This window comes from Tetrao urogallus (genome assembly GCF_951394365.1).
Source record: "Tetrao urogallus genome assembly, chromosome: 6".
NCBI classification, from domain to species: domain Eukaryota; kingdom Metazoa; phylum Chordata; class Aves; order Galliformes; family Phasianidae; genus Tetrao; species Tetrao urogallus.
The window spans coordinates 23,995,310-24,018,627 of NC_136819.1; the positions used below are offsets into that span (position 1 = coordinate 23,995,310).

General features: G+C 40.9%; 1 protein-coding gene across 5 annotated transcripts in view; it reads left to right on the forward strand.

Moving 5' to 3' along the window:
* The window catches only part of PHF21A (PHD finger protein 21A), a gene marked incomplete at both ends in the record, with an annotated part of 84,747 nt that overhangs the window by 23,325 nt on the left and 38,104 nt on the right, over nt 1–23,318 (forward strand). The window lies entirely within an intron of this gene.

A 23,318-nucleotide genomic window follows, 5' to 3' on the forward strand; every position in this document is an offset into this window, starting at 1 on the left:
GCAGGCAGCCTCTGGAACTGTGAGATTCGCATGCGAAAATTTGACTTCTGCAGCTGTTGAAATGATAAATATACAGGGGGATACAGGGGTAAATAGAGGGCTTTCTGTTTAACTGGTGTCCTCAAAAGGCTGGTTTAAAATTTAATGGCACTTACAATACAGTGATCTCTACTATTCGCTGTAAAGCAGCCCAGATGCTCGCAGGGTGATTTGCAGTTTCTTGGGAGGAGGAAAGAGCTGAGAGGGTGCTGCTGAGAGCAAGGGAGAGAGCGAGAGAGAGGGAACTGCAGCTTTGATAGTCTTCATTGTGAAATGCATTAGAACAGGAAAACAAAAGATGTTTACTGCCTGTGTTTCCCCTTACTATTTCACCATATTCTCTGTTCACAAAACACTTTTGCAGCGTGTTCTGCTCAGTGAGCAAGCAAAAAAGTCATAGTCTGCTAGTTAGAAACTGCTCTGAATTCTAATTCCTACTCTCCTGCCATTCACTGGATAAACTTACAAAAGCTTTTTGCTTCTCTGTGCCGGATTCCCGATCAATTAAACATGGTTCAGAGTGTTTCAAGTGATTAAGTCACTGAGATGCATTCATTCTTGTTTGCAAACTACCAAGATGATGTGGAGAACTGCACTGCTATTAAATATAAGAAATCTGATCTAACACATGTTGGAACTGATACAGAAGCGCCCTGCTGCCCATGCATCTTTGTAGAAACATTACCCCAGTACCTGTTATGATCTTTCACAAAGATTTCTTTTAAAGATGGTGTTCTTTAAATCCATTCTATACGTGGATAAACTTTTGGATATATTTTATTCTTTTCAGTCTTCCAAAGGAAAATACAAGCAAGGCAATAAAAGCTTTTTCATTAGGCACTAATGTTTGTTCAAGTGCTGTGGAGTGGCATCTCCTAAATAGCATATTTAAGGAACAGAAGAAAGACAGCTTCTGAAGGGCACCTGCTCCTCTCCCCACAAGAACAGTTAGAATCAATTCTCAGCTAACTGTAAGCCTAAACTTTGTAGGATGCAGCAGCTTAACAATACATATTTCCCAAACAAGTGTGCCTGAGTATTAAACTAAGGTTTTTAAGCTCAGGTGAAGCTCCCTGCAACAGGATGATCAGCTCAAACAAGGCTGACCAAAGACTAGTGAGCAGTTTTATTTTCTTCTGAATTTAAGGAAGGCATGGTCTAGATAAAATTACTTGATATAGGATGGTTTTTTGGTGCAGATTTGGATGAGGTTGGATGTAATGCTTCCCAGTTTATTTTCTGAAAATACAGCTGAATTAAGAGTTGTCATGATCTGTCTTTAAGGACCTGATCTCAGGTGGATTTCAACCTTGTTGCAATAAGTCTGTGCCAGCCTGAGACACAGCGCTCAATGAGAAAGCTTTATGAATGTAAGGAAGAATGGATTCAGATTTAAAGCTGTTAACTACAAACCCAAACTTCCCCAGTTCCCGTAATTTGCCGTAAATTAAATTATTGAATGGTTTGATATAACTCACTGAATGTACATTTTAAGGTTCTAGAGGAGATTAATTTGTCATTGTTTTCCTCACACATAGCCACTCCATCTACAAGTTGTATCTCGAAGACTGGTAAAATTAATAGAGGACTGTTCTTCAGGGTGCCTGAGTGAATTGTTCACATCAGTGCTCATGCCTGAAATATTTGCTTGTGGTGTCATCATTTTTAAATATAAATATTCATATTCCACCTGGAACAAAAACTGCTGGTTTTTGAAAGTGGGTCATTTTCCTTAAATCTGAGTCTTTTGGCAGTTTTCATTGTGCACGTGTAATGCTACATCAAAACTGGGGAATTACATGGTAGTGTTCGTCGATGTATTCAGCTGAACCTCAGATACTTTGACAGTCCTCACACAGAGAGCAGAGGGCTTGTTTTCAGCATTTCAGTAGTGGTGTAACAGTGATTTATAAAAAGCTTTAACGTACAGAACCGGACTGGCCCCTTTTGAACTAAGTAGAGACTTCAGCCTGGAACAAGAGTACCTGAAACCTTGTGCTTTATGTGTCTCCACTCTCTTTTACATGCAAGTGGAGAACTGCTGTGGGTCTAGCCTTGTTTTCTTCTGTCAGCAAACCTGTCAGGAGGGAAGAGCCTGGAGAGAGGATTCCATATGACACTGTTAAGATGTGAAGCTCTGGGACTGGTTTATCTGAAGGACTGCATCCCTTGCAGGGTCATAAAATCAGTGTCATAAAATCAGTGACTGTAACAGGGCTTACCCATACTTAAGAAGAGTGCGGGAGGTAAAGGACTACCAGCGTTTTCATTGCAGAGATCCATCTACGTTGGAACTTACACTCTCTGTGAAGTTTTAAGAAGTTTAAATTCTCATTGTATTTCTTAGTGGTAATAAAGTGGGATGAGACAGGTATCCAGGAGTTAGAATGTATAACCACAGAGATTATTACGCATCTTCAGAAATTCTGAAATCTTTTTGGCGTTAAAGAGCTGGATTTCTGTAAAAGCCCAATTGAGGAAGACTGCAAATGGGGAAAAAGTGAAGTATTGTGATATGGACAGCATTCACCTTGTTCTGTTGCTTTCTAATTCATTTTAATTAATTCAGAAGTAATTATGCTGGAAGTCACATAAATGAAGATTCTATTCCCCAGTGCATGAAATGAAAGTGCAAAAATTGTTCCAAGGTGTAGAGCTGCAGAATGTAGAATTTCTACTTTCTAATTTCTACAGAATTTGCTTCTGTAGAATACCTTATAAAAGACCGTACAGATTAATTTGTTAATGTTTGTGTGGTGTTTTGAAGTGTTAAATTGCCTTGTAAGCAGTAGGGATATAATAGTGCTATAACCTACTTTGGTTGTCATATGTGAGCAAAGGTAAGATCTGCTTCAATACAGTTGTAGTATAATGCTATGGTGACTGTTCAGTGGCTGGACACCACCTAGATTTGTGTAGCTGGGAGAACTGGCTGCTTAAAAGGGCCTACAAATGTAAGTGCCTATTTTGGACAGGGTCTCAGTGTTTAGTATTTCATATGTGAATCTGGAGCAAACTTCCACACTCTGGAAATGAAGTGCAGAAGGGAAGAAAATAGAGTCAGATCTGCTGAAGGTAATCTTCCCACTGACGTTTTCTTAAAATTATTTTAAAAGTTTGGAGCTTCTTGAGAAAGGACTTCAACAATTTAGAAAGCTACAGATTATGATATTTTCCAGTGGTTCTTTATTTTTCGTTTCTCTGTTTCCCTTTAGTGATTGTTTTCCTTTGCTTTTAGCAAAAACTATTAGAAGATGATGGGAATTTAATTATAGATTTTAATTATTTGGTAGTGAGAGGGTATTCTCATCATTTTGCGCACTGGAAGGACAGAATCAGGAAGAAGAGTGGCATGAAATTAGGATAAATAATAGATATGTAAGGGCTGCACACGGAACAGTAACTGGCACATCAATTTACGTTTTTCATTCAGGAAATATCAGTGCATTACAGACCACTAGTGGACATCACAATAAAAATGCCATGGAAAATGATGTTCAGATTTTTTTTTAATTAAAACTCTGACTTGTTTGCATGCTGCTGTATCTGACAGGCAAGCTAAGCACTTTATACATGTGTCTCAATACATACAGGGGAAAAAAAGGCTAGTTGCCACAAGCACCATTTTACTATGCTCCATCTACTGGCCTTGTGTCATTGGTAGCTATTGAACATTCGCTTCCAATCAGCTGTGAGGGCGGCTTTCCATACAACCACTGCACAAACTGAGCTCAGCTCGTTCTACAAAAGAAGAGACACTTTTTTTTCTGGTCGTTGTTCAAAACAGCTCTCTTAATTTCAGTTCAGGAGAAGTGCGGGACCAAAAAGGAAAAATACTGTCTAGGCGAAGGTTGCCCTGCTTTTTAAAGCAGGGTATGTAAAATGACAGAAAGTATAAAAAAAAAAAAATAGATCAAATATTGGACAATGTCTTTCAATGTTTGTTTGAATTGTACTTGATATGAAGCTGAAATGCATAATTTTGATCAGGTATCTTCTGCATCAATACATTCAGTAGCAGTTAATTATTAGAGTTTACAAAACTTGCAGTGGAAGTCACATCTGCGTGGCCAGAATATTATATGATGTAGTCATTTGTAGCTAATGTGTCTATCAATCTTAGAAAGGGTATATGCATGGATATTGCTAATTATTCAGTGCAGCAAGCAGCATACTCAAACCCCTCCTTCAACTCAATTCTCATCAGTTAAAATGTATATTTTTTTCTGTTCTCTTGAACTGGTACAGAATCAAGCCTCTCAAGGAAAATTCTTGCATTTTCTGAATATCAATATGTGCTATCTCTAAGAAAAAGAATAATTGGGCTCCAGGTCTCCCTTCATGTTTTAAATAGCAAGTTTACCACTGTTGTCAGGGAAAATGAAGCAGCAGCATTCCAGCAGAATGGAAGCTGGGCAGAGGAGAGTACCCAGGAAGATGCTGCAGCCCTAGGCAGGCTGGACATAGCAAGCTGTGTGCACAGCTGGCTCTCCAAGATACTGACTGGTAGGAAGATGGCAGGGCTCACAACTCTCCTAATCGCTGCACCAACCAAAGAATGTCACAGTTTTAAGATTCACATATAAGGCATGAATAACTGTGTAGTGTGGTTCTTTTGTTAACATAAACATGCAGGCTCGTAGAGGAAGCAGAGGTAATCTTGAGCTGTTTCATTGGTCCTGCTCTCCGTTTTCACCTATTTGAAAGTGAAACTCAACTGTGTTTGGAAAGATGCTAGGAAATGCAGAAAATTCTTGAAGTGCTCTTTAGACTGAATACCTGCTGCAGTTGGTGAGAAATTGTATTAGAATATTATGAATCGGAAAAAAGAAAGTAGCTCAGGTATTTAATCCATAGAAAAAATAGAGAAAGAAAAGTCCTTGAAACACACCATTAACAATAGCCCTAGGAGCAGTTAAACCAGATAATTTATAAAATAACATAACTTGCTGTATTTTTTTTCTTTACATCCTAGTTGTTTGAAGATAATTTATACTTCTGATCAGCCTTATTGATTTGATTACGTGTGTTGAAAACACAGGACTTGCTCTCCACGCAAAACTGCTTGCAGTGGAGGTTTTTTCAGTTGTGGGAACAGTTGCTACTCTTGTTTTTTGTAGGTCTTACTTCTCTGTAACATACATTTTATTTGTAGTCAGCTTGGTTTTGTCCATTTATTATATATGAGGAGCCGTGAAATGAATATCCAAAATTAGGATTGGCTGACTTTGGTGAAGGTACAGACTTCAAAGTGCCTACTCACCTTCTGCAAACAGAGAACAGAATTGTAGTCATTTGGACCATTGTGTAAAATTTGTCTTCCTTCTAATTTTTAAAGATTGCAGCAGGCGGAGTGGTGTGATATGTGAAATTATAGCAAATCTCTAGAGTTTTTTTGGAGCAGAATATAGTGCAGACTGTTTGCAAAATTCTTTGGTCTTTTGTGAGATTGATATAAATGCAGTTCTGCTCATTTCTAAACATTGTTAAAACTGGTTAATTAGGGCTTAAGAACTGTGCTTTATGTTAGGATGTGAATGGTGAAGGTTGTCTGAGGTTTGATACTCAGCTAATGGAAAGTGGAAGATTTTTTTTTTTTAGCTCCTTCCATAACCTCTTGAGTTTCCTCCTTCAGAAACGATGTTTTATTCTGCTTCTCCGTATTATCTCCAGATCCATTTTCTGGTATGAGGCAGTCTTTCACAAGATGTTTGTCAGGTACCATGTCATCGGTTTTTAAATGGTGAAAAATCACCCCTTTTGTAAAATCTTGATACCACTGAAGCTGGTGTACACTTTGCTATTTATTTCAGTGGGGCCAAAGTTTCGTTTCTTGCTATCTTTCTGTCCCAGATTCTCTGTTTTCTGTCTTTTTTGCTGCTGACAATTCAGTCTGCTTTATTCAGGTGTGCAATTTTTAGATTTTTTTAGTATGTTCATTCCATTGGTTGTAGTCATCTAGGTCAGTTACAGATCTGGTGCTTGCATTCTTAGCATCCTAAGACATGGGGTTTTTTTGTATCCCTATGGGCAAGCCTTGTTCTGTACCATGCCTTAACCGCTGCAGGTTCTTCAGCTCTGTTCTAGACATGTCTATTATGACAGAAGAAATAGAGGCTTATTTCACTTCCTAACATGTAGCTGTTAAAATAATCCTTCCTGCTTGCTGATTTGTCACTCTTATTTTTGTATTCCCCCTACTGTTCACCATCCATATTTGCATCAGATCTGAGCTCCTTTCGGTACTGTCAGAGTTCCACATAATTCTGCCCTTCCTTACTTATGTTCCCTCAATGAGTTTCCTGTCTCTCCCCCACCCGCTCCACTTCTTTAATGTTCCCACACATCCATCTGTCACTTCTTGAGCAGTTGCTTCCGTGTCATCTTCCATGTTGCCGTCTACGCAGCGTTTGACCTCCCAGGACTTTTCTGTGGTGGTGCTTAACTTGTCCATATTTAAGTCTCATTTAAAAGAACATTTCTTCACTGCCTTTATTGAGCCGAGTTGGGCCGTATTTTTAAAACATAATCTTTCCTGTTTATTATTTCTCTTTCTGTAACTTCTGTTGCTGTATTTATAAACTGTACACTGCTCATATTACCAGCTCCCTTTAAGTGCCTACATAGATACCTTTTTGCAAAAATATCTGGAATAATTTAAGATGCTGCAGCTGCGGTTGTGTGTTTTGCACCTCAGCTAATCAAGTGCTTCAAATGTTTTACAAGCTGACGGTGACAAAACTTGGAGCACAACAGCCTCAGGTTTCCTCTGCAGAGGAGAACATAAAACTATGAGCAGAGAACAATAACTTCTAAAATGGTCTTAGGCAGACTTGCAAGATGATATCTGCTGAAGCCCAAGCTATGTGGAAGCAGCTAGTGTGTTTGTGTGTCGGTGCTATCCTATGGGTTTCAGCAGCGATGACTTCAGGGCTTACACTGCATTTGCAAAAGTTACTCACCAGTTGCTGTATTAGTAAATGTCTGGGCAGTGGGAATCATTACAAGCCAAAATTGACAAAACTAGAAAGATAAGTGAAAAGTTGGTGGGTTGTTTTTTGTTTTTTTTTTTTTTTTTTTTTTTTTTGTGGGTTGGTTGGCTTTTATGTGTGTGTGGCACTTGTATTGACAGTGAAGTCAGGAAAACGTAGGCATCTCCTGAGAGTTTCAGCTCAGTACGATCTTGCTAGCACCATGCTAAAAGCATGTGGTCAGATAGCCAGATCTTGGCTTCTGAATTTTTTTTGCTACACTATTGTAGCTGTAGATGTAGTATCCTGTCTGGAAAAAGCTGAAGCAAACAGATTGGACTTCTATTGCTTTTAAAAGAAGGAAGAGTTAAGATTAACTCTGATCAATGGCAGTGTTCTGTACCTTGCTGTGTTTTACTGAGAGCCTCTGCTTCAGCTTTCTTGAACTTGACACTGGGCACCAGTGTGTGCGTTGTAGGTGTGGATATTTTAGAGGAAGCATGCAGCAGGAAAGGTCATCTTTAATTGATCCCTCTGAAAATTCTCAAATACAGACTGTATACTAAAATATGTGTGTATTGAAATGAGATGATGTGCCTTTGTTAGAAATAGCCTCTAAACCAAGTGGACTTGGAACTTTATGGCCACTGAGAGTGTAGAAGAACCATGAATGCATTCCTAATTTCTTGGAGTGCTGTACCCTTTAACAGCCCTTCAAGAACATTTTCAGTTGTGTACTTTGTCTTAAAAACGCCGCTACAACTTGTAATGATCTTGTTGGGGTAATGGCATCTCAACACACAGTTCTGCTGACAGGATGTGACAAAACTAATGCTCATCTGATGAGGTGATTTTTCCATTCCAAGAGAAGATACAGAAAGTAAAACTGTTCAAGCAGGACCGGCATCAAGACTTGAAGCATTGTGAATACAAAAGCAGAGGTCACTTACTATAATTTTAGTAATAAGAGTTATACTCTGGGACTCATCCTTTATAATAATCATTTCAGAATATTAATGATGACAAAGTATTTTTGTGGCGCTTCTGTGATTAACATGAGGAGTAAGGTGGTTTTGGTTGTAATTTTGAGCTTGGGACTGTATGTAGCCTAAAAATGAGCTGGCAGACTTCTGGGCACGCTTTTCATTACGCTGGTGTATGAGTAAGCACCTCAGTGAGCTGGATGGGCTGCACTGGGCTGTGTCTTGCTTGCTGGTGCTGCAAGCTGCAGTGCTTAGGTGCACATGTAATATCCCAGAGTCTGGTAGGACAGGCAGCTTAGCTGATTTTCTATAGACAGATTAATTATAAGACAAACCGTTTAATTTATAACAGGCATACAAGTGTGCAGGCCAGTTAGCCTGTACATGTACATAAATCAGGTAAACATCACAGGCTGATACAGAATTGTGTGCGTTGTGACTAATCTGAAAAACAAACGTATTTGTGCTTGTGCCTGTCACACCTATTACAGAGCGTGGAGCAAACATGCGGAAATCACCGTATCGTGTTAGAAATCTAATAGGAAGGGAGGGGGAAAGCGGGAAAGCAGAGTGATGAGAGGCAGCTGCTGCTGCTGCCCAGATTGGCAGCCTATTTATAATCGGGCAGGCTGGAAGCTGGATTTCTGTGCTGGGCTGTGACACATCAGATACCAGCAGTGATGCTTTGTACACAGGCGCTGAGCATTTCTGAATTAAAGCAATGCAAGTTCTTTCACATACAAAAAAGAAAATAAGTAAATGGACCAAACCGGATCTGAAGGTTTTTGAATAGTTTTGATCTGTTTAGTACTTTTGCATCAGGAAGCTATACTTAGCGGTTCATTACAGAATTTTTATACGAATCAAACATGGTAAGGTAGTAGGGCTTGTTTGCATGTACTGAATGCCGTTCGTAATGATGATATCATGTGAGATGGAGCGTCGCACAAATGTTGTGTAGGTAAATCTGCAACAGTTACCAGCTTATTTTTTGTAGTGGTGTTTTTTTTTCTCCTTTTTTTCTTTTTTAATGGATATTTAAACACACGCAATGGTATTACCTTAAACTTTATTTCAACTTCTTAACCATTAGGGCAATTCCATTAGTAAGTCACAGGTGAAAGTATTAGGGCAGGCATTCATTCCATCTGTGGACGTTTCTGGCTGGAAGTCCAAGTTACACACAAGGACGTAGGGGCCCAGGTGGCTGGGTTCTCCGCTTGAACACTGCTGCAAGTCTTTTCTTTGCATAAGTATGTCTTACCTAAATAGTAGTGAACATAAATTCTTCACCACGCTTTCTTATGGTTGTGAGTTCTAGAAGTTATTTATTAAACAAAATTCACTTTTTCTCTAATTTTTTTTTTAATTTCTTATTTTTGTATTGCTTCTTTTTTCTTCGGTTTTTAAAAGGAGAAAGGACTTTCTTGTCTCTTTAGCATTTATTCACTCCCTTTGTCTGAAGCAATTATATAATCCTTTTTTTTTTTTTTCCTCTCACATGAAAATCTTTCTAAGCCTTTGATTTATTTGTGTTGCCTGTTACTGAATTAATAATACCTTGGTTGTTTCTGGGGACAGGCTTAGGGAAAATGCATATTCAGACTCCTAGGCCCACTGTTAATTTATACAATGCCATATCGTTTGTGTATTACATCTTCTTGGATTTGCCTTTCTAAAAATTATTTTTTCACTTTGTGTAAATCTGAGCTTCTGAAAGAAACATCCAGGATTTTTATTTTCAGGTACATTTATTGATTGGTTTTGCTCTGTCATTGCTGACTGCGTTGTCTGTGGTAAGCATTCAAAGTGCCTGGTAGCGAAGTAAGGTTGGTTCAGCCCTATTGTCTAGGATTGCTTTTTGTGTCTTTAAGATAGTTGCAATGCTAACAGTTTAATCTGCTGATGAAGATAAAACACCTATTTCTGTCAGTCGCTACAATACTTCATTTTAAAATTTCTTCATAATTACTGATATTTGATGTATTTTTCCCAGCGACTGTTTGTTTATCCTGTAATTTTATCTGATTCCAACACGATCTCCTTGGCATTCCGGTTATCGTATCATTTTATATGACAAGCAAAGTTGTAGGCGTATGTTCGTCTCCTGTGATGAAGGCCTGCTACAAAGAAGTCCTTTTGTTTCCTCTGCGATTGAGTGACCTTCCTTGTCCGCCTGTCCTCCAGCAGCCGGGTGGCTTCCTGCGTTGCTGCGTCTCAGGGCTGCCTCGGTGCTGGTGTCAGAGCTCTGTTTGCTGTTCAGATTTCCTCTCATGTCTCCTTATTTCCATCTTTCGTTTCACCTGTCATAATTGATACTTCCTGATAGCGGTTTGCTAGGGGTGAATTTCCATCTTTTGAAGGATACATGTTTGCTGCTAATAACATCTTAAATCACACCATTAATGACATTGGGTTATTTCCCTCCCCCTCCCCCTTTTTTTTTTTTCTTCCTATTCTATGTGCTTTCTCAGGTGTTTTTTTTATGCTGTCTATGAGTCTCTTCCATTTGGTAAAAGGCTTTTTGGTAAGCACAGAGGCTTTAGCTTCCCTGCTTTATTTGTAAAGCCTTCCAGCCCGTGTCATTTCTCTGAAGTATTACATTAGTAGCGAGAATTGCAGGAATGCCTTCTCCCAGATGTTTTCCTGCTTTGTTCCTGGTGCCGCCGTGGGTTGTATTTGCACACATTTGTGCATGTGTTTGTGAGCCTGCTGAGATGTGCTGGCAGTTTGCAGGAGCTCCTGGGCCTGAGCGGGGCAACTGGCGGAGCCTGTGCGCTGAGCCAGGGGTGTAGCTCCAGATTTTTTTCTTCTCCTGCTAAGACTCAAGGTAGTACCGTGCAGGCAGCTGTTGTAATGCTTTTAAGTGTTTGGCTGAGATTCAAAGGGAGCACGCTCCATTAGAGCCTCCCCGGCACGGCTGTGTGAGCCAGCACCCCCATTCCGCGGCCTCCTCCAGTCAGGCTTCCTGTGCTGCCTCCTCCTTCGTGCTTCACTGATCACCACCCTGTGTCCTCTTTCTGCTACTGCAGGAGCTTTCTGGTTGGGTTTCGTGACGCTGGAATGGATCTCTTCCAGCCTAGGAACAAAGGCCAGATCAGCTCCGGATGCGTACAAGTATTTTTCATTTGCACGTGCTCACACACGCCAAAGGCATGTTGAAATAGATTTCCTCTCACCACTCTGCAATTAGCACCTACGGTGAAGTGCTTCTTTTGTCAGTATTTTCATGAACATTTTGTTTAAGAGAGGGAGGGGGAGGTAAGTAGTCCATCTCAGCAAAAGTGCTGACCTAAAGCGATATTGTGAGGCTTTGTTCCACAAAGTCTAATGTGTAGGATGTCAGTTGAGAGAAATTCTGTTCATGGGCTAAGAATTATATTGGGGAAAAAAAACACAAAAACATGCCCTCAGTGGAACTGAAGGCAAAATAAGAGCAACAATGTACTGCTAAGAAGTCTGCTAGCCTGACATAGCATAGATAGTTCTCCTTCCTGCCATGAATAACCAGAATACGCAACACCAGCAGCCTTCTGTATGACGTAAAGCATGCATGGAGGTGTTCGTTCGATGGAGCCACCTTTGTCCCAGTCAGCTTGCAGTCAGAGCAAAAGTGTGCCTGGGTTAGCACCTGGCTGCCCAAATGCCACAAAAGTGGCACTGACTGAGCATATCGTTCTTCGTCCTGCCTTGTACTGAATAAAGGCCTCAGCGTATCGGTGTATCCGGAGCACTGACAGGCACTCCTAATTGGAAGCTGTAATTACAGAAAGGTAAGATCACGTGCTGGAAGCTGCGATAGGAAAACTGAGAAGCAAGAATGGGCCAATCTTGATGCAGAACTGGATGCTTGTTTCATTAATTGTGGAAAATAATGTTACAAGTTTGTTTTTTTTTAATAAATACAATTAGAATGCTAGCCCAGACTGTCAAATGTCTAATGTTATAATCCTGAGGAAAACTGGCTTTCACAGGCACAGAGCTCCATCTGCTTTTATTGATTTTAGTGCCTTTAGAATTAGTCTTTTTTTTTTTGTTCGGGACCTGACTTTGCATTTGGGAGATCTACACTTGTTTGGTTTTTGATTTTTATTTTTTTTTAAATTAGTCTCTCTGTTTCAGTTTTCCCATATGTGAAGTTAAAGAATAATGAATACTTTACTCCCCACCAACATTGCAAGGTTATTGTGAAGATTAATTATGCTTGTAAACATTATATAAAGGCCCAAATATTGCTAGCAGTGTTACGGTGTTTTATTAGGTATTTCCATGGTTCCTCCTATAGGTAAATATAGGCATAATATTCAACGACAAGTAGTTGGTAGTTCAAAAATGAAAAAAAAATATTGTTAATTTTAATTCCTTCTTTTTTTAAAAGTACCTACTTAAAATTATTGCAAATCAATGTCATGCCCTGTTTCAATTTGAATAATTCTAATTTTAATAATGTTAAGCAACACAAGGTTGTTTCTGACATTTTAAAGGAGCTCAAATGAACAACCTCATAGAAATTACTTAGTATGCTGCTGGAATTAGTGCATATGTGTTAAGTTGAATTATGATAGTTGTAGTCCCTTCTGCAGGTAAGGAGCATATTTCCTTATTTACGCTTATTCAGTTAATTCAGTTGTATAATTACTTTGTAAAGAGCTGAAAAACAACAGAGAAACTGTTTTCTGTCGTAATCTGTAAGTAAAATGTGGGTGAGGAAGGACAACATCTACTAATTCTAAAATATTGAAGGACACATTTGCTAAAAACAGTTCAGTTCTGTCTTATCAGGTGGCCCTTCTCTATTTAATTTGTCTGTTTTAAATGCAAATCATGCATAGACACCCTTCCCCCTCAGATACACAGCACATTAAATATACTGATCTTTCCTTCATTAGACGTACTGATTTTTCTTAAAATATGTACGCTGTGTTCTGGTGCAGTATTTAAGTTTATCTCAGCACAAATTGTTGTTAAGAGAGTAAAAGAATAAAATGGAGCAGAATGAAATAATGATTTTTTTCTAACATAGTAATTTATATGTGAATAATTTGAATGAATGTATGCTTAGGTGCGTAGGTATATTTTTACTTTAACATTATGTTGATCAGAGCTACTTACTTTTAGAGACCGTTCTTTTACATCCTTCCTTAGATTCACTGCCAGTGAGAGCAGCTTTTATTATTTTTTTTCTAAAAAGTTAAAAAGAAGTAAAAATTCATAAACAGATTAAACCCGTGGCTGTTTAAATGAAGATTTTCCTGTTTGGTGATGTAACTAACAGATAATTTGGGGGATTTTAAACAGTGCTCACATCCCTGTGAGACCTGACAGATAAAATGTACCCTTATATTTTAACGCATTTAATGCTCTTGATAATGGGGGGTGCCTACACATCTTTGTGTTTGGAATCACAGATTGCATCAGCAATGTGTTTAGCCATCTTCTTTGTGTCTGTACACCCTGTTTTGTTTATAATGTCACTAGTGGATGTTCGCTTTCTTATGTGAATACCTGGAGAGAGAAGTATGTTAGAAGCAAAGGTCAACAGCGTCACACTTTTGCTGCAGCATCGTAGGTAGCGGTTTCTTGCTACTATTCAGTTGGTTGTTAGATTACCTCCTCTCCTTCCCCGCACCACGTGTGCTTTATTCAAGGTGCAGTTGAATCAGCAGGCTGAAGAAAAGAGTAGCCTTCAGAAAGGTTAAAGTCATCAGCAGCATAATAGTGTATAATAGCAGCGTGTAAGCACAGCCTTGCCATCAGCATCCAGATGTGTAATTCCATATGTGAATTAAATTGACCCGATAGTTGGCGTTTTGTTGTTTGATTTTCAAGAGGATAATTGTACAGCTCGTGATTTTTTGTAGTGAACGAATCTATCATTTCAGTATGTTTGGCAGGTTTTTGTGTGTGTGTGCCTTCTTTTTTTTAATGGATGGACTTTAATGAAGACACTTGTGGGGGCTTGATTTGAATTAGAATTTTGCATTTTAGTCACAACATGGTTTTGTCACACCTGTTTGTGTATGGTACCCTAATTAGCATTCAGTTGAGCTCATTTTGATGTAACTTGATTTTAAGCTGAAGTCCTGAGCTCATCAGAAAGAGCTTCTCGTGGTAAATGAGAATGCTGACACTCGAAATGCTTTACAGCACTGTAGAAAACATGAAAAGTAGCTTTTCTTATTATAAACAGGAAGTTAAAAGAAAAGCCAGCTATTTAAAATGAGAAATTACATACCCCCTGACAGTATAATGTGTATCTCATAGTCTTTGTTCTATTGAAATGTATTATTTTTTAATTATTAAGGACATACTTGCTACTTTGTGAAGAATTTTGTGAACTGGTACTTTAATATATGGGGTGGTTGTACCCAGGTGAAACTTCAGGAACTGTCACAACACCCCTTGCTGACTTTCAAAACATCTTTATGCCCTTCCTGGAGCAAACTTTCAAATAGCAATTCTGCTTTCTTCTGAAAGTATGGTTTGGAACTACACTGTACTCTCCCTGTGCTTGTGTAGCACAGGGAGCTTCCTTATAGTGAAGGTGAGCTATTGCTGCAGGTACAGATGATATGTGCCAGTTTTGCTGATGTCACAAAAAGTCTTGTAACTTCTGCCAGTGGCTTGTGCTGAGCTCCATTGCTGCAATCTGTCATCTCTGTGAGAAGCTAGCTTGGATTCCTGCACATTATTTGAGAAGGAGAAAAGGAAAGTGGTACAATATCATGCCACTGTGGATGATACCCTTCTGTGTTGCTTCCATGTAGTCTGCCCAAAGTTACGCAGAGCATCTACATCCATGTGCAAGTGTTCACCACCACTGTTTGGGGAGCTGTAGTCATCTCTGCTGCAACTGAAGCCTATGATGCACCATTTACCCCCTCTTGCCTCGGGTGACAGTGTCTAGAAGCATCTTTTCCTCTCCTTAAAAAATGGGGAAAAAAAAGTTTTGCAGAAGTAGGACATAGTTATACCCACACAACAGTCTCCCTATTGTTTTTCTGAGGCAACTCAGAGTAGGAGATGGTTTTAAGAAGAAAGGCTGAGACTTATCTGAACAGCTTTAAATGATGTAATGCTGCACATATTGCTACAAAATCATCCTCTGCCTGTAGTTCACAGAGAGCGGGTACTGTAGAGCAGAATTACAGGGTTGTTAGAGGGGGGAATGTTAGAGAAGAACCCAGTTCTCCTCGGTACATTCTGTACGCTTTTTTTTTTTCTTCCCATTACTTTGTATACAGTATTTCAGGAGGAAAATAAAACAAACATGCCAGAAATATTTGATACAGAAGTTAATAAACAAATCCAAACAAGAACTAGGAATAATATTGACTTAATCAGTTCTTCTAACGAAGCAGCCAGAACCTGTAGCTAATGTCTGTCTCCTACAGGCAGTGGCTTGGGGATGCAGCTCTCCCATGAACCCAAAATCCCAGTGTGCAGCTGCCTGTCAGGGGGGTGTCAGCGTGTCCTGGTGTGTCGTGTGGGCTCTGCCGCTCCCGGGGAGAAGATGTGGTGGTGGCCACATGATGCCAGGAAGAGGAATGTGGCCTTCTGTGTGAGGAGGAGTGGAGGCAACCTGTATGGTAGTGCTTTGTGTGTAGGAAATCTGCTGGCAGCATCGGCCAAATTGGAATAAGCAGCTGCTGGTGCAGGGACCAGAGTTGCCTCTCATGGGAACTGCCTCCTCCTCCAGCTGCCTCTTGCTTTCTCACTCCATCCTGGTACAGCTTGGCTTCTTTTCTGTGTTGCTACTAAGATGGAGAGATACAAAGTGTCTCTGGCCGAGCTTCACATATAACCAGGCCTTGGGAAAATGAGATGTACTTTTGTATTATCTCCAGCTGAAAAGGGAAATGGATGTCATCTGTCACTTTTTGGGCAAGTACTCCAACTGTAAGGACGTGTGCAGCCAAGCACTGCTGCAGTAACGTGGGTAGATGCCTAAGCCTGCAAAACAAATGGGATTTCAGGCATTCTTCCTCATAAGAGCTTTCTTAGGTATAATTGGTCTGTCCCTTTACTCCAAGTGATGTACATCTCCATTGCGTTAGCTCTCACTAAGCTCTGCATAAGGAATGGAGGTGTTCTGGTGTGGTCACTGGGCCAGGATGAGGTGTCTGGGGGCTGCGGAGCTGTCAGACATAGCCAACCTGCTAGGTTTCTGATGCTTCTATACAGTGGTTTCACCTGCAAGATATTATTTGCTATTCCTTATATTTTATTAGCATAGAGGAATCTAAAGAAGCACAAAGAGGGAGATGGAGTAGGTAAAGTGCCATTGCTTTTCAGCTTCTCGTAGGTGTAAAAAGTGACAGCTGAAATCCCTTTTTGTGTAGTGTCATTCCTACTGAGTAGGAATTGAGGGAAGTGAATTTACAAGGAGTAACTTCCTTTTCAAATTAAATGCTTTCTTGTATGTAATGGTTGTCATTAGCAGATTGTTACTGTTTAATTTCCTTTGAAATTATTAGTCACCAGGAAGATTTCAGGTAAAGTTAACGCTAATGAAGAATTTTTAAAGTTTAATTATTAATAACACCTCAGACAGCCAGTAATGCACTGGAACAAAACCAATGGCTTCCTGAAACAAGATGGGACGTGGTTCCTCAATCAGTGATTTCTGACAGTACCCAGGAAAACAATTTAGCAGAACATTATGTGTGACATCCGGCTCTCCCATTTTTAAAGCACTGCTCTTTCTGATTCCCTGTGCTTTCTTTGAAAAAAAAAAAAAAAAAGTGCTTTTAAGCAGAGAGATGTCCTTGACTGAAGATGAGACAGAAAAGTTGTTACATTTCCGTTTGGTTCTATGTGCTCTGGTACATCTTTCTTTAATTACTACAGTATTATTTTTAGTTAAGTTCCTCCTTGCACTTTCCTTATTTAAATTTCCTCTTCACGTGGCTCTAATTTTATCGAGGTGTTTTAGTAGCAGATTCCTCCTCAAGTGTTCAAAGCCAAACTGGTGAATGCAAAAAGACTGAAAAGATTATTAAACTTTGTGTTCTCTGATTTCAGTGTAGCTCAGCTCTTCCAGCCTGTGAAGGCTTATTTTTGCTTATCAATGTGAACAGCCAGAACACCTAGTTAAAATGAAGTCCTGGAGCATTTCTCAAAGAGAGGGGATGCATGTAACTGCTCTGTTAGGGGGCCACAGATTCATCTGAGAGCTGTGAAGTTAAGAAAAATGAACGCATGTTCCATACAGAGGGAATTCCTGCTGACCCAGCAGCCCCTCGGCCTTCTGCTCCCGAGAGCTGCGGGCACAGCGTGGGGCAACGTCAGCCTCCACACTGCGCAGCATACGGTGTGTGGGACACAATCACAACACGTGGGAAGGGACTGCAATATCCAGCACCTGTCTTGTGCTGTATGTCCTTAATCGGTTATGCTACATTTTTTTTCAGTGATGCTTTTTGAAAGAAAGTATTTGGATGAATTAAATCAGGTATTTATGAAAGAACATGTGGGAGGGGGAAAAAAAAGATTCTGCTGTTGGCTGCTGTGTTAAAGGCGTTACTTTCAGTTGTAATGCCAGAGGGCTACAAGGGTTTGAAGCAAGGACCTCAGCTCAGTGCTCAGCACAGCTCTCCCTTGGCTGAGTGAGTGGGATAATGGGAGAAGTAACAAAAGCAATCGGTGGGTATTTTTCCCCAAAACGTGGCTGTTTTTAAAGGAGCGTTTGAACGTGCTTTGGATTTCCTGGAATCCATTTCTGAGGGCTTCACATCAAACATGCAGATTTGTCACGTTGTCTGAAGGGGTGGAAAGGGCGGGTCTTTTTTCTGCTGTACTAGAACCGTGTGTCGTGTCTGATTTTTTTTCAGAAATGCCCTTGTGCGATCTGCTTTATCACCCTTACGGGTTGAGTTAGAAGTAAGCAGAACCACGAAGAGCAGCGCCAGAGCTGTGCATGGCCCCGGCGGGCTCCGCTAGGTGGCGGCCGCCCGCCAAGCCTCCGATTTGCACAGCAGCCTGCAGTGGTGCTGGGGGTAAAGCACGGAAGCAGGGAAGCTAGACGACAGTTTGCTGCTACAGCTGGGTTTTGAGCAAATCCGGCAGCGGTACTCAGCTGTCTGAACGGTTTGCTAGCTCCACGTTGCTAAAACTTCACATAAGTAGAGTGTGAGCATCGATTTGAGGCCTCTGAAATGTGTCAAGTCCAAAAGACATTTTGCAGATGCAGCCGCTTAAATGTTTGGATGTGGGAAAGCTTCCTTTTAAATACTTTTGGTTCTATGAATGTGAATGCTTTTGCTTTCTCTGCTTTTGTAAGCAGTCTGTTAGCAGCGAGAAAGTTATCTGTTTTTCATCAGCTTCATCCTAGTCAGCAAATGGATGTATTTGATGTGTTTTTTTTACTGGGTGTTAATTTAGCAGAGATCCTCTCATTTACTTTATTGTTTGTGCATCTTCAGGACAGATAGAACTGACTTGCTTTTCAGGACTGATAGGACTTTTAGCTTCTCGTGCAGCTGATTCTTGTTGTATTTTGGTGCAGTCATGAAGTCAAGAAAAGCTGCAAGTACAGTGATCCTTGTAGGTGATTTTCAGTCTTACAGTCTTTAACAATAAAGATGAAAGCTTTTCCATCTGGAAGTGTCAGTGGTCAATGACCAACTAGGAGGGATTCATATATATCATGCATATATACCCAAGCAGAGTTTTCACAAATCATTTCAGCGTGGCCAAGTTTGTAAGTAGTGGTGATATCTTTGATTCAAAGAAATGACATCCAATCGGGAACACAAGCCTTTTATAGCTGCGAAATGGAAACAGCAATTTCCAAGATAAAACCAGGCTGAGAATAGTCTCTCTGAGTTTTAACTGAAAAGAGTGAAAAAGGTGGGTGGTGGTTGTGAGCGGAGCGAATGACAGTGAGGGGAGAGGTGCTGCTTTGTATTGCCTGTGTTAGCATCGGGTACACATCTGTAACAGATTGCTGCTGGCAGCAGCAGCATGGAAGATGGGCGTAGTTGCCTTTTTAGCAATGGACAAATGAAGTTATAGTGTCCGGCAGCAGAATATATGTCCAACCAATGGGGCAGAAAAAGAGGGGTCTGCAGGGCTGAGAAAGGTGAGATGTTCTGTCTAGGCAGTCACCCAGGGGTTTCTAATTCTGACTTTGCAAAAAAGTGGTCTGAAGCCTGCCTGGGATTTGTGAAGATGGGGCACGTGCCGAGCATCACTGATTCAGCCATCTATCTGTCTGTTTCTGTTGACTGTATGTGGAGGCAAGCGATGATTTATTTTTAAATTACAGTATTGCAAGAGTTGAATAACAACATAGGTAACTGGCTTTTGTGAAAATACCTGTGCTGTGTTCAGCTCAGGTACTGAAAGACTGCAGGTACGTTCCCTCTGCCTCTAAAATAGCCCCACACCATGAATTTAGTGTTGATGGTATTCTGAGCATCATTCCAAGAGCACAAAATATCGCACGTGGGATGTATGCCCTAAGCACTTTCTTCATTTCATATACTTGAACATCGCTAAAATTGGCAGTAAAGAAGAGCACGAAGTTTCATCAGGCAGTTACAACTCCACATTAATACAGATTCTTAGTGCTGAATTTCTGCAAAGCTTCTATGTTTATCCATGTTCTTTTCAATTTTTATTAAGAGCAATTTCCTTGCAGGGGTCAGCAATCAGTTCCATTGTTGCAGCTGCCTGCAACTGACAGCTGAAAGACCCTGTGGAAAAGCGGGTGCCATGCAATTTGCAAGTACAGCTTCCACATCGTATCACTGCAGAGCGGAAGCTCGTGCTTTGCAATGTCTGGGGTATGCAATTGGCAACAGAGTCTGGGAGCAGCCCACTGGCCTGGTTTTCTGTCCCAGTCTCCTGATACTTACACCAAATTACAACTATCGTAGCTTTAACCACATGACACCAAGCGCTGCCTTTGCTGCTGTATTCTCATCCCTTGCAGTGGAGCTCAGCTCCTCCTTGCCTTTATTCCCAGTTCATTCTGTTCTTCCCATTAAACTGTTGCAGTTCAAGGAGGCGTTAGCGTGTTGGAGGATTTCTTTTTCATTGTTCCATCCCTTGTGTTTACGTGATAAGTACAAGGAGCAGTTGCAGGATGTGACTGCGCAGTCTCCACTGTGTAGTTCAGGTTTAAAGGAAGTTATGCCCAGCTGTACCCCTTACCCACCCTCCTCCATGCTAGTGAGTTACTTCCAGTTAATTCCCATTACCTGAGCAGAGTTGCCACATCTCTTTATTACAGTACATACTTTCGGTCCTCTTCTCCTCAGCTGCACTGAGCCACCTCAGTGCTTCTGCTTCAAATTCTGCAGGAGCTCCGGACACTTCAGTGCCTGGTATTCTCTCACCAAGGTGCTGGTGAGAGATGCTGGCTCCGATGCTGGGTTTGGCAGGAGGCTCAGTTGCCCAGAATAGAGGCACAGAGCCCAGGTACAGAGCTGGTTGCACAGAGCACTGGCTGTTCTGGATGATCTGTGGTTCAGAGCAGGCTGACCAGCCCTGTGTGAAAGTTTCTGGTTAGTGGTGCTGAAAAGGGCAGTGATTTGTGAAGAGCGAGTGCCTGCAGTTTTCAATAAAGCTTTTAAAGCTCCCTGTTCCAATTTGAGATGTTACAGTCCCTTTAATTTTGGATTATTTTGACTAGGTACAGTTGCTAAGCCTTTCTGTCCTCGTCTGTCTCTCCCCTCCCCAAAGAACATAAGCCTCTAGAAGTCCACGGTGAGCCATCTTCCTATGAGCCTTGCACATATCACATATTTAATGAAGGCTATTAGCTGGCTTGTGGTTAGGTTGAAAGAAAGAAACTTGAAAGGACAGTGACTAATACCTAGCTTGTGTCAGAAGATTAAAATACACACATTTTCAAAATAGCAAGTCTTGAAATACATTTTTAAGAAATTCTTTACCTTGGTTTGTTACAGGAGGCCACATTTATGTATGTCATACCCAAAAAGCTTACTAATAGCTTTTACAGGTTCTTTCTCCAGAAAGCATTTTACTCACACTGCCTAGACCTGCTTGCCCATTGCAGTCACCTGCCTTCCCAGAGCACTGAGTGGGTGTCCACATGGGAAGCTGCTGCCTTTGAGAAATGTGCAAAGTCCACCTTTCCACTAGATGACAAAGGAAGTCACAAAGAATACACATCACATTCTTTTCCAGTTTTGCTAGTGCTGGTGGAATATGTTGCTGTTACTAACTTCACTTCTTCTATTAGAATACAGGGTATTTTGCCTTTGACAAAATGTAGTACAAGGCCAGAGCAGGGGTAAGCAGCAGAAGAACAACTTGTGTTACAAAGTGCAGCTCACACAGCTAAACAAGCCCTGCAAAATGCTGGGGTGACTAATGTACCCATTCATGAGTTCAGTAAATTAATAAAATCATGTTATTTTGGGGACCTATTTTTTGCTTCTGATGGTAATTTTCCAGTAGTCTAGTTTTAATGAAAACATTCACTCATGTAAATTAGGGTTTCGGTTTGTTTGTGTTTACGTTATTCTTTATTTTTGTAGAGAAATATCTCTCTTCATCATCTACTTTCAAAAATCTTTTGGAGTGCTCTAAGGGGATGTCATCCTTCCTTGACGTTCCTGTTTTGTTTGGGTTTCTTCTTTCTTTTTAGTTTCTGTGAAGTAATGTAAACTCTAGTTTAATTTGCCATCCCTGCAGTCCAATGCTGGTAAATATCTTGTATTGTGGCCCATCTGGGTAGTCATAGAAACCGGAGACCTCCATCCTCCTCCTTGTTGTTGGAAATGGCATGCAAACAGGGCATTAAAGTGATGTTTTCTGAGTGCAAGAGAGCCCTGTGAAGAGCCAAAAAGAAAGATTTCTTAGTGGGTTTGTTCTCTTGCAGTCTGTCAGAGCTGTTATTAGAGTACGCTCTTGTTTTCTCTTGAATATCTAGCAACAGGGTAGCAGAAAAAATTTGAGTGTCGTGAAAAAGGCAAGCTTGCACAGTTAATCTTGTCCCCAGCTTTTCTTTTCTTGATGTATTTGTCTTGGATTGGGCTGCTAACTCATGAGGAGGTGGGGAGCATGTTGCTGCAAATCGTTTGTGCTGCAAGTGGCTGAAAGAACCCATTGTGGAGCATGTGTACAGGGCTGGCCATTTCTCTTCACTGATCCTCTGGCCTCTTAAAGGAAAAAAATGGTGAAATAATTCTGGCAAACATGCTCGAAGTTGTCACTTGCAGAACAGCAGCAATGCCAAGCGATTATTCCAACCGAATGAATGGAATGGGCTTAGCGATAGCGTGCAGTGCCCATCCCTGGGTACTCCAGCTGTGTGCTCAGAAGCTGAGCAGGGCCTCTGAGTGCCAACCAGCCCAGCCAGTTATCAATGGCTGTGAGTTCCCAAAAAGGGCTGGAGAAAGCGTTTTGTAAATAGCAACTTGCTCGTCATCTGAGAGAGAGGCTCAGTCAGCACAAAGGGGCACGGAACAGTTTGATTTTATGTGTGGGAGAGAAACCTTCGTACAGGCTGTTCATGCTGAGCGTGCTGCTGCAGGCCTAAAAGCAGCTGCCTCCATGCTTCCACTGCTTATGCAGCTTCTCAACCAATGCGGGTCACTGGGCAAGCTTCTGAGCTGCCGTAAATTGATGGGGGAAGTCAGTTGGTGGCCTCGTGCTGAAGATGAATGCTGCGGTTCAGGGAGCTGCTTGGTGTGAGAATCTGCTCTGAGAGCGTTAAAGGCTCAGAGCAAAAATTCTCATTGTATCATAGCTCAGGTGAACTGCAAGAGGAGGACAAGGGATGTGGAGGCAGAATGCTGTGATCCTGCAGCTCGTAATAAATATACAGAACAGGAGAAGGCCGCTGAGTTATTGTTGCTATTTGTATAGCACTATCACTTGTTAAACATTTCAGAAGATTTTTGTAGACTGGGTTTTTGCCCTGCATAGCATATGAGCAAATAGTGGAAGGAAACAAAAAAGGAAAAACAATTAAGAGTGTCTGCAGGGTTAAATCGCACATTTTCTTAGTCAGTTTTTGCAGGCTTCCTTTTTTCATTGAGTAGTTCTGTCCGATACCTTGCTAAAAATCTTGGATGAGTATTCCCAGCAGTTCTTGTGCTGCCTCAGACCCCCCAAAGGACGTAGGCCTGCAGGGAGAAGGGACCTTACAAGGGGTCTGTGTGCCCTTTGTTCAAGTCAACCTGACAAGGTGTAGTGCTTCCCCTGCAAGCTTTGCCTGTCAGTGCAAAAAAAGTCATTTCTGCTTGCTAGACTAAACCACTTTTCAACTCAGCTTCATGTTGTGCTTGTGACAACCTGTTTTTTCTTACCCTGTTCTGTTTCCTGATTTTTTTGGAGCTTGTTTTTA